This window comes from Ruditapes philippinarum, unplaced genomic scaffold (genome assembly GCF_026571515.1).
Source record: "Ruditapes philippinarum isolate M1 unplaced genomic scaffold, ASM2657151v2 ctg2535_1_1_1_1, whole genome shotgun sequence".
NCBI classification, from domain to species: domain Eukaryota; kingdom Metazoa; phylum Mollusca; class Bivalvia; order Venerida; family Veneridae; genus Ruditapes; species Ruditapes philippinarum.
In genome coordinates this window covers 318,805-331,096 of record NW_026858958.1, presented here as the reverse complement: position 1 = coordinate 331,096, position 12,292 = coordinate 318,805, and positions in this window count along the sequence as shown.

Below are 12,292 nucleotides of genomic sequence, written 5' to 3'. Positions count from 1 at the left end.
AAGAAGTAGAATTAGCAATAAATCTGGCTTTGTAAGTTTTTTTTATGTAATTTAGGAATCCAATACATAATAGGAAGTTTGAGTTCTTTTTAATTAATTTGTACTTTATGATTGGAAATATTAGTAATATGATTGTTTACAATGTCTTTTTCGGAGGCAGAGGTTTTAGAATACGCATTAGTGCTATTTAGTTCCTTATGCAAAACGTTAATGTAATGGATTCGTCAAACAATTATAATTTTATTAGCCGCCTTGTCCGCTGGCACCAAAACAAATTTTGAATGAAAAGCTAGAATATCTTTTTTCAGATGTCTTAAAAGTAAGTCTTGGTTTAGGTGGCAAAAGATGTTCATTTCCACGATAAAAAATTAATACGTGAATCAATAATTTTAAAGATTTTACGTTTCCATGTAACTAGAGCATTACTATCTGCATTTTCACGGCGACACCATTTGACCGAAAAATCCTCTATAGATTCAGCAATCTGACCACGACAAGCATTAAAATCAATCTCAGAAGGAATTCTGTATTTAGGTCCTTTCAAGAATAAGTTACGAATTCTTTTGTCTGCAATTATATCAAAATTACCAGTGATTATATGGCCAAAATCTGAATTACAGAATTTAGAAGTATTGTAGTCTCAAGTTGTTGGAGTATTAGACTGAATATCTAAGTCAGAAACCACTTTGTTGTAATTAAATATGATATTTCTAACAGGTTTCTTATATTTATAGCAAATAATTGGTATCTCGGAGTTTTTGAAGTATAAAGGAACTGAATTAGTGACACGTTTATCACGTAAAGTACTAGGTAAATCGATGAAATCGATACCTTTATTAAGAAAGGTTACTTTTAGGAAATGCCTGTTGTGGTCAGAAGTGTTGTCGATATGAGGTCTTAAGACGTGCTGAGTATAACTTTGAATAAGATTAGCTGCTGTATATAAAGGATCTGTTTGAATAACTATATTATCTGCCTCCGCGTCTAAGATTTTCAGAGATGATAGTGAAAGGGAAGTAAGACGTGCTAACATTGCATGTTTACCAGAGTTTTTTAAGTCGGTGACAGACAGGGTAATTTTAGATTTACGTTTGATGTTGCCATTTCTACGTACTCCGTGAGATCGGGATTTACGTTTACGAATATTCAGAATAGAAAATATATCAATGTTTGGATCTTTAGAGATGTTACCTTGTTGAAAAATATTGTCATTTAGGCCAAGTGGGAAAGGCGTTTGTAGGTTCTTGATCCATTTTAATTCTGCTAAGACCGCCCGGGTAGAGTATTGTCAAACCTGTTTCACACTTGAACCACTTAAATGCAATTATAGCGCGTGTCCGATCTATATTATCCGATCCGTAACTACAGTTTTCTCTTTTAATGTAGCACAGCTGTTGCAATTCATACGTAAAGAAAATGTGTCTAGAAATACGTATCTATAACAATCACATTTATTTATAAATTTGCAATAGCATGTTTTGAAAAAAAGACTGACTGCAATATCCTGTTGTTTCCTTAAAATGGTTTGAATTATAGACTAAAATCTCTTTCTATATTCAGAATCACATCATAAATATTTAACAGAATAGATCTGTAACATACAGCAAGTCCAAACGCAGTTCTGTATTTTTGTATGGTATTAGGCCGGTCTTAAATCAATTTAATTTCCTGAATTTTTACAGGGAAGGACTGAATATAAGAATAGTTTTAGTAATTATAAGATTACAAAATGAAATTAAGGAATCTCATTGGCCATTCTAAATTAAAATGTAAGGTATAGTTTTTGTCATTCTAAGATAGTTCTAAACTAAAATGACGCGATAGTTCTTGTCACTATAAAATATAATTTTATAACTTTCTAGCTAAATTGCTTAGTTATCAAAGTTCTCTTTCATAAAACTTTCTCCCACAAAACGTTTTACACTGCATTCAGATCTTTCATTCATACATTTCATATGACTTTGAAAAGAAAAGTAAGAACTAACATACGCAAGTTAACCGGTTTTACTAAAGTCGGGTATCTTTTGTAAAAGATACTTCCTGTTTGTTGTTGTTTGTTTTTCATTGTTAGTCAGTCTGTAATATTGTTGTTGTTATTGTTGTATTGGTTTGGAATCTTAGGGATTAGTTAATATTCATTAAAGGGTGTTAGCACCTATACACAAATTTGTTCATGGCACTTCAAGATATACTATGCTCATCATTGAGTAAAGTTTTTTAATCACAGAAATTTGTTAAAATCTAAGTAAATTTCACGATAGGGTATACTATTTTAAGGTAAGTATAGGTTTGAAACAAATTGAATACATTTTGAGGATCAGAAACAGCAGGGCAATTTTTTCTCTTTCGGAAGTTATAAGTCGCCGCGATGCACGCGGCGTTTAGTAGATATGTGTTCGTCTATACAGCAGTGGGGAAAATTTTAGACTTGATTTTGTGTATCTTTGTTTTTGTTTTAACAAAATCACACTGTTTTCAAATTTTCTAATAAAAATAGCTTTTCTAATGTACAACATGTTATTGAGCTTCAAGGAATTAAACGCCTACTATCAATCGTAAAGAAAATACGCTTAGCTCAGAGACCCGTGAGGCAAATATGCAATCTTGGGTTTAATCAAGTAGCTTAATCTTTTAGAAATAGGAAAACAATACGTTACTAACAAACAATTATATTTGACAATTTATTCATAAAGCTATTATTTGATTTACAGACATATTTTTGCTTTTTGTAAAATAACAGTTCGTCCTCAAGTCATTCGAACATAATGCGATTTGCACCAATATTTAAACCAATATTTAAACTGACAAATTCACGGGCAACTAAGATATTTTTTACCTTTGTCTTTGCTTTAAATTTATTTTAAGTATACCAGTCTTAAATTATTTTAAATATACTAATCATTTCAATTTTACTTGTTATCCAATTTATTTTGCTTCGACAAGACCTTTCAATCTTTGTCGCAACAGACGAACATTTCAGAATTTCAGACAAGGCATTTCTTTGTGAATTTATGCATTACACAAAAATATGCTACGTAGTTATCAAACAACGAGCACAAAGCAAGAACATGGAGATAAAATTGACTAGTGCTTCGGATATTCAACTGTAATAGAGAACGATTTTCATAGCTGATTTTGTGCATTACCTTTGACTGTTCACATAATTTAGCGGCGTCTTTGATGTGCAGCATCAACATTTAACTTATTTCATTTGACATATTTTTGTCTAGACGACCACTGTTACAACCACTAAATAAGCACTTATGTCGTAACAATTATGTTACTGTTGATATTATATCAGATGTATGAGACAGGACGTTCAAGCGATCATCAGTTAAGAAAAAATCAAAAAATGAATCCATTGGCTTTTATTGATTCTAAAAGCATAACATATAAAAATGTTTTGAGTGCACAAAATTGGCAAATCACCTGCACCGATTGTTTCTTTGTTTCTTCTGTTGCGTTTTGGCAAAAAGTACAGTTATTTAGATTCAGTATGTCAAATAGTAGTCAAAATTCTTTGTTTGCATTACACTTTTATCACAATTATCACATTTTTTTTCACAAGTAAATATTTGTTAATAAAGCATGAATTGATGTTTAAGAACCAAAATCTCATAACAAAATTATGCATGTTTTAACTATAAATTTAAATGAGGAAAAGCCTTGATTGTGTTTGCAATTGTATTGATGTATTTTACATTATAATAGCTTTCTTTACTGACTTTTAACACATAGAAGCACATATTCCCAGTGCAATCATTTAAAAATTAAATGTCTTTATTTAATTTCTTTTTGTCATGCTTTATTGTTTTAATGACATATGTTTTGCTTCATAATTATTATCATTGTTTTTTTCAATATCGTTTTAATATCATTATAAAATGAGATAAAAAATATCTTGTGTTCTGAAACGTTTTATTTTATCTTTATAATTTAATATCTATATATAAATACAAAGAAAGTGTAAGAGAAATATATATATTTTTAATGATTTCATTACTTTCAGTGCGTAGATAATCAAAAACGTAATTCAAAAGATGTAAAAGGAGATTCCATTTGGAATATAAGTTGAGACTTGATTTCAGCATTATTAAACATCAATTAAAACCTACAGCTGACGTGTTTTTATCCGACTGAATATGATACATAAATATAGCAATCTCCCATTTTTAGAAGTTGTCTATTGTCATTTTAATCATAATATGATAAAAATGTAAAAATAATAGAAAGGCTTGGCGGCCATCTGGTTGCAAATGTTAATCGCTGTCGCTTCCAGCAAGGATAATGGAGTGTTCGGCTAATCATCAATATGTCCCATCCAAGGACCTCGTCACGTTGAAACCTTCAAACAATTAAAGCATGCGTGTAGATTATGAAGTGTAAGGGAGGATTGTCGTGCTTTTCATTTTTTTATTTACTAAAAATTGTTGTTTAATTATCTTTTTAACAAAAGATATAAAATTGCTAATAGTTTTATTTCGGATCGAAAATTTGATAATGTCAATCGTGCGTTTTGGCTGCGTTTTTTTATGATTATTTAAATCTATGCTTAATATCAAATCGTGATTGATAAGAAAATTTATAGTTCAATGTTATTGCATGGTTTTGTTTCCTGTGTGCTATTATATCACGATGCAATTACATGTATATAATTCGTAGATTGTGCCGTACAAAACAATAAAATTATGCTTAAGTTACCAAAATGTTTGGTCCTCAAAGTTACTAAGTAAAATAAGTTTTGAAGGGCATTAAAGACGCATAAACTACTGTATTTGAATGGAATGACTTAGTATGTTACATTATTCAGTAATTCTTATATCGGAAAAATGCATCATATCGCTGCTAAGTACTTTACGTATTTTCTGATCGCAGATCAGGAAATACAATGTTGTAATTCAATCTCTGGCACAAAATTTCACGACAAACCTAACAAAAAAGTAGTTCTCAAAACAGCTTAAAACTAGCAATGTCAAAGAAAGAAATATTTTTATTTCGTTACAATATCCAACAAATTACAACGCATTCAAAGTTTAAAAGTAGGTTGGATAATAGAATTGTCAATAAATGCACACTAACATTTACGCGGATGAATATCATTTTAATCAATGAAAATGCTATTTAGCGATGTCGATTACCGAATACATCAGAGCGTATTTCACAAATCGAGCAGTTGTCTGGTTCCCCGCCTACATTTACTACGGAAAGTGTATAACGTAGTATAACGGGAAGGAACTCCAGACTAGTCGATCAGTAGATTATATACATGTCGGACTGTTTAACAGGTTTATCGTGAACAAAATATCTCGAAATTTATAAGAATAACAAACCCGAAATTGAAATTTTAAATTTAGAATTATTTGATTTTACTCAGGCATATTTCGTATAATTTCCCGTGGGACAGGGTTAACTCGCTCGTCAAGGGTGTGAGAGGTCTGAAGTTCATATCACAGTCGAGGCAACTACTTTTTTGTAAGTGTCTTTTACAGGAAGTAGCCACGTTTTGCAATGATAAAGTGTGACTGTAAAAAAAATGAACATAAATGATTTTGACGCAACTCTAGAAAATTCCGTTTGCATCAAATTTAAATCAAAATCTAACTGTTATAGTAAAAAAAACTAAACACAGTCGCTGCAACTCGGTGCTCTGTAAGATGAATTATAGTATATAAAATAAACTTATACAGGAAATACATACAGATAAACAGTACGATTTAGATTGCAAAGATCAGAAAATACCACACAGCTTGCGACCCTTTGATTCAAACAGGGCACCGTGAACTTTTTATAACGCGTCAGTGACGTTCGTTTCTAAAAATAGAAGATCAGCAAACGAATTGCCCGCTTTACAAACGTTACATAGAGTGGACCGGTAGATAAGAGGTATCGAATGTATCCTTGTTGTTAATGTATTTAATTGTCCGCAAATTTCATTTTACATCTTAAAAATATAGAACGACTTATCTGAAAATTACGTATTTATCATTTAGAAAAGCTGACGGCCGCTTTAGATTAATAAAATCTGTCATATGTTACGGTTTGGACCGGAATATCCGTCCGGAGGTGACCCGCCCGTAGGCGGGTTACCGAGGGACGATATTCCGATCCGAACTGCAACAGATGTCAGATATTTTTTTTGAATATTCTACAATATTCCATTATAATTTGAATTCTTTATCTTTATTTTCAACGGAAATTTATTTCTTGCATATCAGACTGGCGTTTCCGTGAGTTTTACCCATGCCGGAAATCTCATCTGGCATGGGGGTGCCAGATGAGTCGCGTGTTGTACAATGGCACGCTCAGGATGACGACATTTTACCGTTAATGAAGCTGTTATTCATACGCTGTTGTAAGAAAGTAGTTACGGTTGTATTAATATAAATCTCCATTGAAATTAAAGATAAAGAATTTAAAACATGATGGAATATGGTAGAATATGCAAGAAAACATGTCTGACATATGTATGCGGTTCGGATCGGAATATCCAGAAGATTTGAAGACTGGGGACGGCGAAAAAAGATCGGAACTTGTGCTGCGGACAAGCTGCCGATGTCCTGACTAATGCCGAGGGGAGTGGCCCTACAAAGTAGGCGCTTGGGTCGACGAGGACGGTTTGCTTGGGTGCGTGAGCCCCTAGCACGATTAGACGGCTTGAACGGCAGGCCTTTTGCTGGCATCAACAGTCCTTTTCTGGGCTTACCTTTCATATTGTCACAGGTTACTGTACATTTAGGTTCTCATTTACCGCCGTACAGTGACCTTTTGGCTCAAAATTCAATTCATATCTTTGGCTAATACTCCGTGGAAATTGCATAGAGGTAAATTATCACAACTTTGTGCTTCAAAATTAACTTTTTAAGGGCATGACTGGTGACATGTTCGGGGTCCGTACTCGACAGCGAAAGCTGCATTTTGTGCCCGAAAGGGCGGATGGACCCTCATTTAGCATTAACTACAACATCAGGTAGCAGTCTCTTTCAGATAAAAACTTCGACCAAGGTAGCATGTAAATCTTCAAATTATTTCAACTTAATTCTAGCTTTACTCAGTAATATTCACGACCTCTATCCCTTTAAACATATGCTATTTGCTGCCGAAAGTTTATTGAATTTTTCAGGCTATTACAATGTGGGAGCTTTTCGTCATGGCTGGAAACAACATTCTTGTATGATACTTATAACCTTTTGAAGAGGTTACAACTAATAAAGACACCGTTGAGCATCAGCTTCCCTTAACGGCACTGACGTTGATATGACATGTAGTGAAGTTCATTTTCATTATATGTAGCATAAATCTGCAATTTATATTATTTGAAGCATGATTTACGTTTCACAAAATTAAAAGTATCAAATAATTGAATTTGCGCAAGGCATATTCTATCATAACAGTATGTGGCCGATGTCGGGGCATACATGAAACATATACTTAAATTTGTTTTGATATTTCTTTTTCACCAGCCATTGACAAATATTTCGCCAAAGCTTAAATAAATCGTGAAAATCAAATTTGTCTTATTGTTTTTATGTTGGAACAATGACAATTCGCGTTGATAGCATTCCGTTTGCTGTTTGTATAACATGAAACATGGTTGCAAGTGGTAAATTTTTTTTTTTAATATTACTAACATCAAAAACTGCTCATAAGTATTGAACAAATAAATTACAACAAAATAAGACCTTGATAAATTTATACTTTACTTCAATGTGTTAAAGTTTATACCTCAGCTATATTTAAATACGTTTTCTGAATAATTATTCAAGCCATTAATGTGCTCTTGTTTTAAATAATTGAGTCCATTATCACATATTTTCTTGAGTTCGAGCTTTAAATGTACTTTTTCTATGTAAATGTTATCATCTGAATGCTTTGAAAGTATAGAGACAAAATTATCAGATGCTTATTGACAAATATGAACATTGCATGTATGGGATTTATTTATGTCATCTGTTTATGCAACAAAAACTGCGCCACTCGTGAAATATACCTTTTGGTGCTCACTCGGTGAAATATATTCCAATCTTACACTGAACTATACAAATATTCTTATTATTTTAGGCAAAATAACGTTTCGAAGATGTTTTAACCTAATGCTAAATGAAAGTACGCCAAAAAGCATACAATTATGATAAACAAGATCAACAAGGAAAGGCGGCGTTCAATGAACGCAACCCCCATATGACCAGGCAACAAGAACCAGTGGCAAGGAGCCCAGGCGGACCCCAAACAAAAACAGGGCAGGGCAAAGACAACGTGACGTCATTTACGACGTGACGTCAATAAGTTGGTTTCCGGTACTGTGCACGCTTGTATTTCACTGAAACAACATAAAGAACCCGATTTTTAACTGCAACCCAACTTCGTTCTGATCTTCAAAATGCTCAATGGGTGTCTGTGCTAACACAAACTATACGACATATGTTCATGAAAGTAGTCTGCGATCAAGAAGACCATGTTTACTGATCTCACTGTCTAGAGACCACTGCCGGTTTCGGTATGATTAGGCCATGGACCATGTTAGTTGGAGTAGGATGGACTAGCGGCCTGTTCTCTTCACCAACCAGTCAAGGTAGTGTCTTGACTACATAGAGAGGCGTGATAGAGTATGGCAGAGGTCAGGGGAACGGTTCCATACAGCAAACATTAAAGAATATCGACGGATCAATATTGATCTGGGGTGCAATCAACTGGGACGGACGTACTGATCTAAAGTCTTTGACAGACCAACATTGACTGCCCAACGGTATCGAAATGGAATACTCAGGTAAGGATTTGACAGATAATAATGCCCGCCCCATTACAGCCAATGTCGTCCAAGAGTACTTAGAAAGACCGGAAATTACTCGTTTGGACTGGCCGGACCATTCATCGGGTCTTCTTGTCATTGAGTATGAATGGAATGAGCTTCATGTTCGTATTTTTCAGCCCGTCCGGTCCAGCCAAGAAACACCCAGGAGCTTGGTGCCGCCCTTGTCGACAGCTGGAATACCATTCCACAAGCCGTCATATGAAGCCTGATGTGAAGTAAACAACGACGGTGCTAAGCTTTAACTGGGTCACATACTCACTATTTAAGCAAAATCAGTTATTTGCAAAGATTTTAGGGGCTGAAATGAGTGTTTCACAAATTCACCATATCCGTTTAAAACACAATTTCATTACAATCAAACCAAATCAACTCGAAAACACATTACAAGTGGTAACAAATTCCTTAATGCTGTTTATAAATCACCATGTCATACAAAAGAACAGATATAAATATAATTTTACAAGATACATTCAAAAGTACTATTGGTACTTGAGTAGTGTATATAAAATTTCTCTTCTATCAATTTTATTTGATTAGGAATATAAGACATTTGAGAAGATCTTTTGTATATTTTTCCGGTAGTCTTCTATGTTCATGCTCTTTGTAAAACATGCTTAAGAAATAATGACACGTTTCAGAATCCTGTACAATAATGACCATGTAAAAAATAGGTCAAAGACAGAATTGCCAGGTTGCATTTAAATTGTTTCAATATTCAACTATTACTAGTAAAAGGGGATTCAATTTTTGATGTCTGTAATGAAACAACCAACCTAAAATCGAATCCAACAATACGACATCCTGTGTTAATATTGTATACCAAATATCACGAGGTTGTGATGTAACGAACATTTTCTACCATTTACCATTAATGTCGAAAATTTAAGTAAGTCGGTTAACATGAAGTAAATAAACGACAGACTTAAATCGAATTCCATGGAATGGGACCACGTGTAAATGCTGTATACTAAATATCAAGAGGCTGTAATAAGTAATTTCTGAGAAAACTATAACCAATATTTCCTACCATTGATCATTAATGTCTAAAATTTACTTAAGTCGGTAAACCTGAAATGGATGAGCGACATACCTGAAATTGAATCCCAAGGTACGGGACCACGTGTTAACGCTGTATACCAAACAACGCCCGCGCCCGCCTGACCGCCCGCCCACCTGATATTCACCATATTATAACCCGTTTTGCGTCTGTGCAACCTAGCCAATGACGCCATTCATTTGAAGTAGTGACATGAGTAAAATATAGAAGCATCCAATGTCTTGTTGGAACTTGTGAAAGATTGAACCATTGGCTGCATATGAAAATATGAACCCTTTTTATACTTACTTGAATAAAGAGTGACAAGTCCACGTGTTATGTGAAATATCTAATCCTAGTTTTATCAGTTTACTATCAACAGACTAGTAGCAACAAAAAGTAATGCATACACTGTCATTGTTGCTGTTGTTATTGTTGCCTTAAAAGTAGTCCTTATAAACAACATATATGAAAAAAATGTTTTTGTTTCTTTAGGAAATTCAACAAACACATGCAAATAGCTTTGTTTGTACAGAGTGTCTTACTTACATCTGCTGCGTTTATGAGTGTTAGTCATGATTTCATATATTATTTATTTTACAAATTAATTTTCTCCATACATTCCTGTTTCAATGTGTAACTAGTGAATTATATTTGACTTATTAATTAATAATAATTAGCTCTCGTATTCAAAATTGTGCTAAGACCCGCAACAAAGGCCATCATGGCCTATTACGATACGACCATATTTCTTTCAAAATCGACAGTAGTTTCTCTAAGAGTTGTTATGTTATTAAGAAGGATGCCACATTTCTTTTAAAACTTTCAACGTACCATACAACGTTGATAAAACGGCCCAGTGTCATACCAGTATGATGTTGCAGTCAATATTAAAAATAGACAAAATAATGATGATGATTCTGTCTAAGATAACGAAGCATACGTACAACTTTTGAAACGAGCTTGTCCGCAATTATAGATTGCTGATTGACAATTTTATATTGCCACTTCGGAACAATGAACTACAGAAAAACATTATATTTTTCAGATTGATCAATTTATTTCAAAATGTTTTTATATCACTTCATTAGTAAAAAGGTGTTGAAAAAATATATAACTGAATTTCAAAATTTATTATGATGCACAAAGTGAAGAAGAAGAAAGTGATAATGAAGGCAATGATGATGAAAACACTCTAATGAATAAAAACTCGTTTCCATAAGGCTAAGTGTCTTCAAGTTGGAATATATGGGACAATAATCATGGCTCCTTGGGTGTACTCAAAAATAATATCTTACGATACATAACATCTTGCCGGCTTTGCTGGAGCGCAGACACTGCATAAAGTGCTGAAAATTATTAGGACGACAGTTTAACAACGGCATTCAACGAATATGAATATTTCTGCATGATCAAGTCTTACAGTTTGAACAAACTATTTCGATTCGTTTGCAACGAAATTATATAGCAAGCGCTGGAATGTACCATTAATTGATGGCTGATTTTATCGATATTAATATGTTTCTCAGCGATATTTCTGGTCATAGATACATTCTCCAAGTATCTAATGGTTGCAGCCTTTGAAGAACAACACTGGTGATGAGGTAGCTCGAGCGTTTCACATAATTCTAAACACTTTGAAAAGATCAGCTGCTAAGCAGATTACTGACAGAGGTATGTATAGTGTTTGCGATTGTAAAATTAGAAAAGACCATGCTTAATTGACATTCTAGCAGTTTGTTATATGTTGGATGCTTTAATAAACTCTATGAATATATTTTATTTATTAGTCCCCTACCGGTTTACCGGAGGGGACTTTAGGTTTACCCTCCGTCCGTCTGTCCGTCTGTCCGTCCGTCTCTCCGTCCGTCCGTCAGTCCGTCCGTCCACAAAACTGGATTCCGCGATAACGCAAAAAGTACTGAAAATATTTTAATGAAACTTGATATATGGATAGATGGCAGTATGGAGATTATGCACGTCTTTTTCTTTTCTTCCTATGTTGAAAATTCTGGTTGCTATGGCAACAAATAGACTGAAAATATGGCAAATTTTACACATAACCTGGATCCCGCGATAACGCAAAAAGTACTGAAAATATTTTTATGAAACTTTGTTATATGGATATATGGCAGTATGGAGATTATGCACGTCTTTTTCTTTTCTTCCTATGTTGAAAATTCTGGTTGCTATGGCAACAAATAGACTGAAAATATGGCAAATTTTACACATAACCTGGATCCAGTGATAACACAAAAAGTACTGAAAATATGTTTATGAAACTTGACATATGGGTAGATGGCAGTATGGAAATTATGCACATTCTTTTTTATCTTCCTATGTTGAAAATTCTGGTTGCTATGGCAACAAAATAGACTGAATTTCAAGATTTCTGATTCTAGTTTTTAAGTTTTTTCACTATAAGTTCTTTATTTCTTAAGGTATTT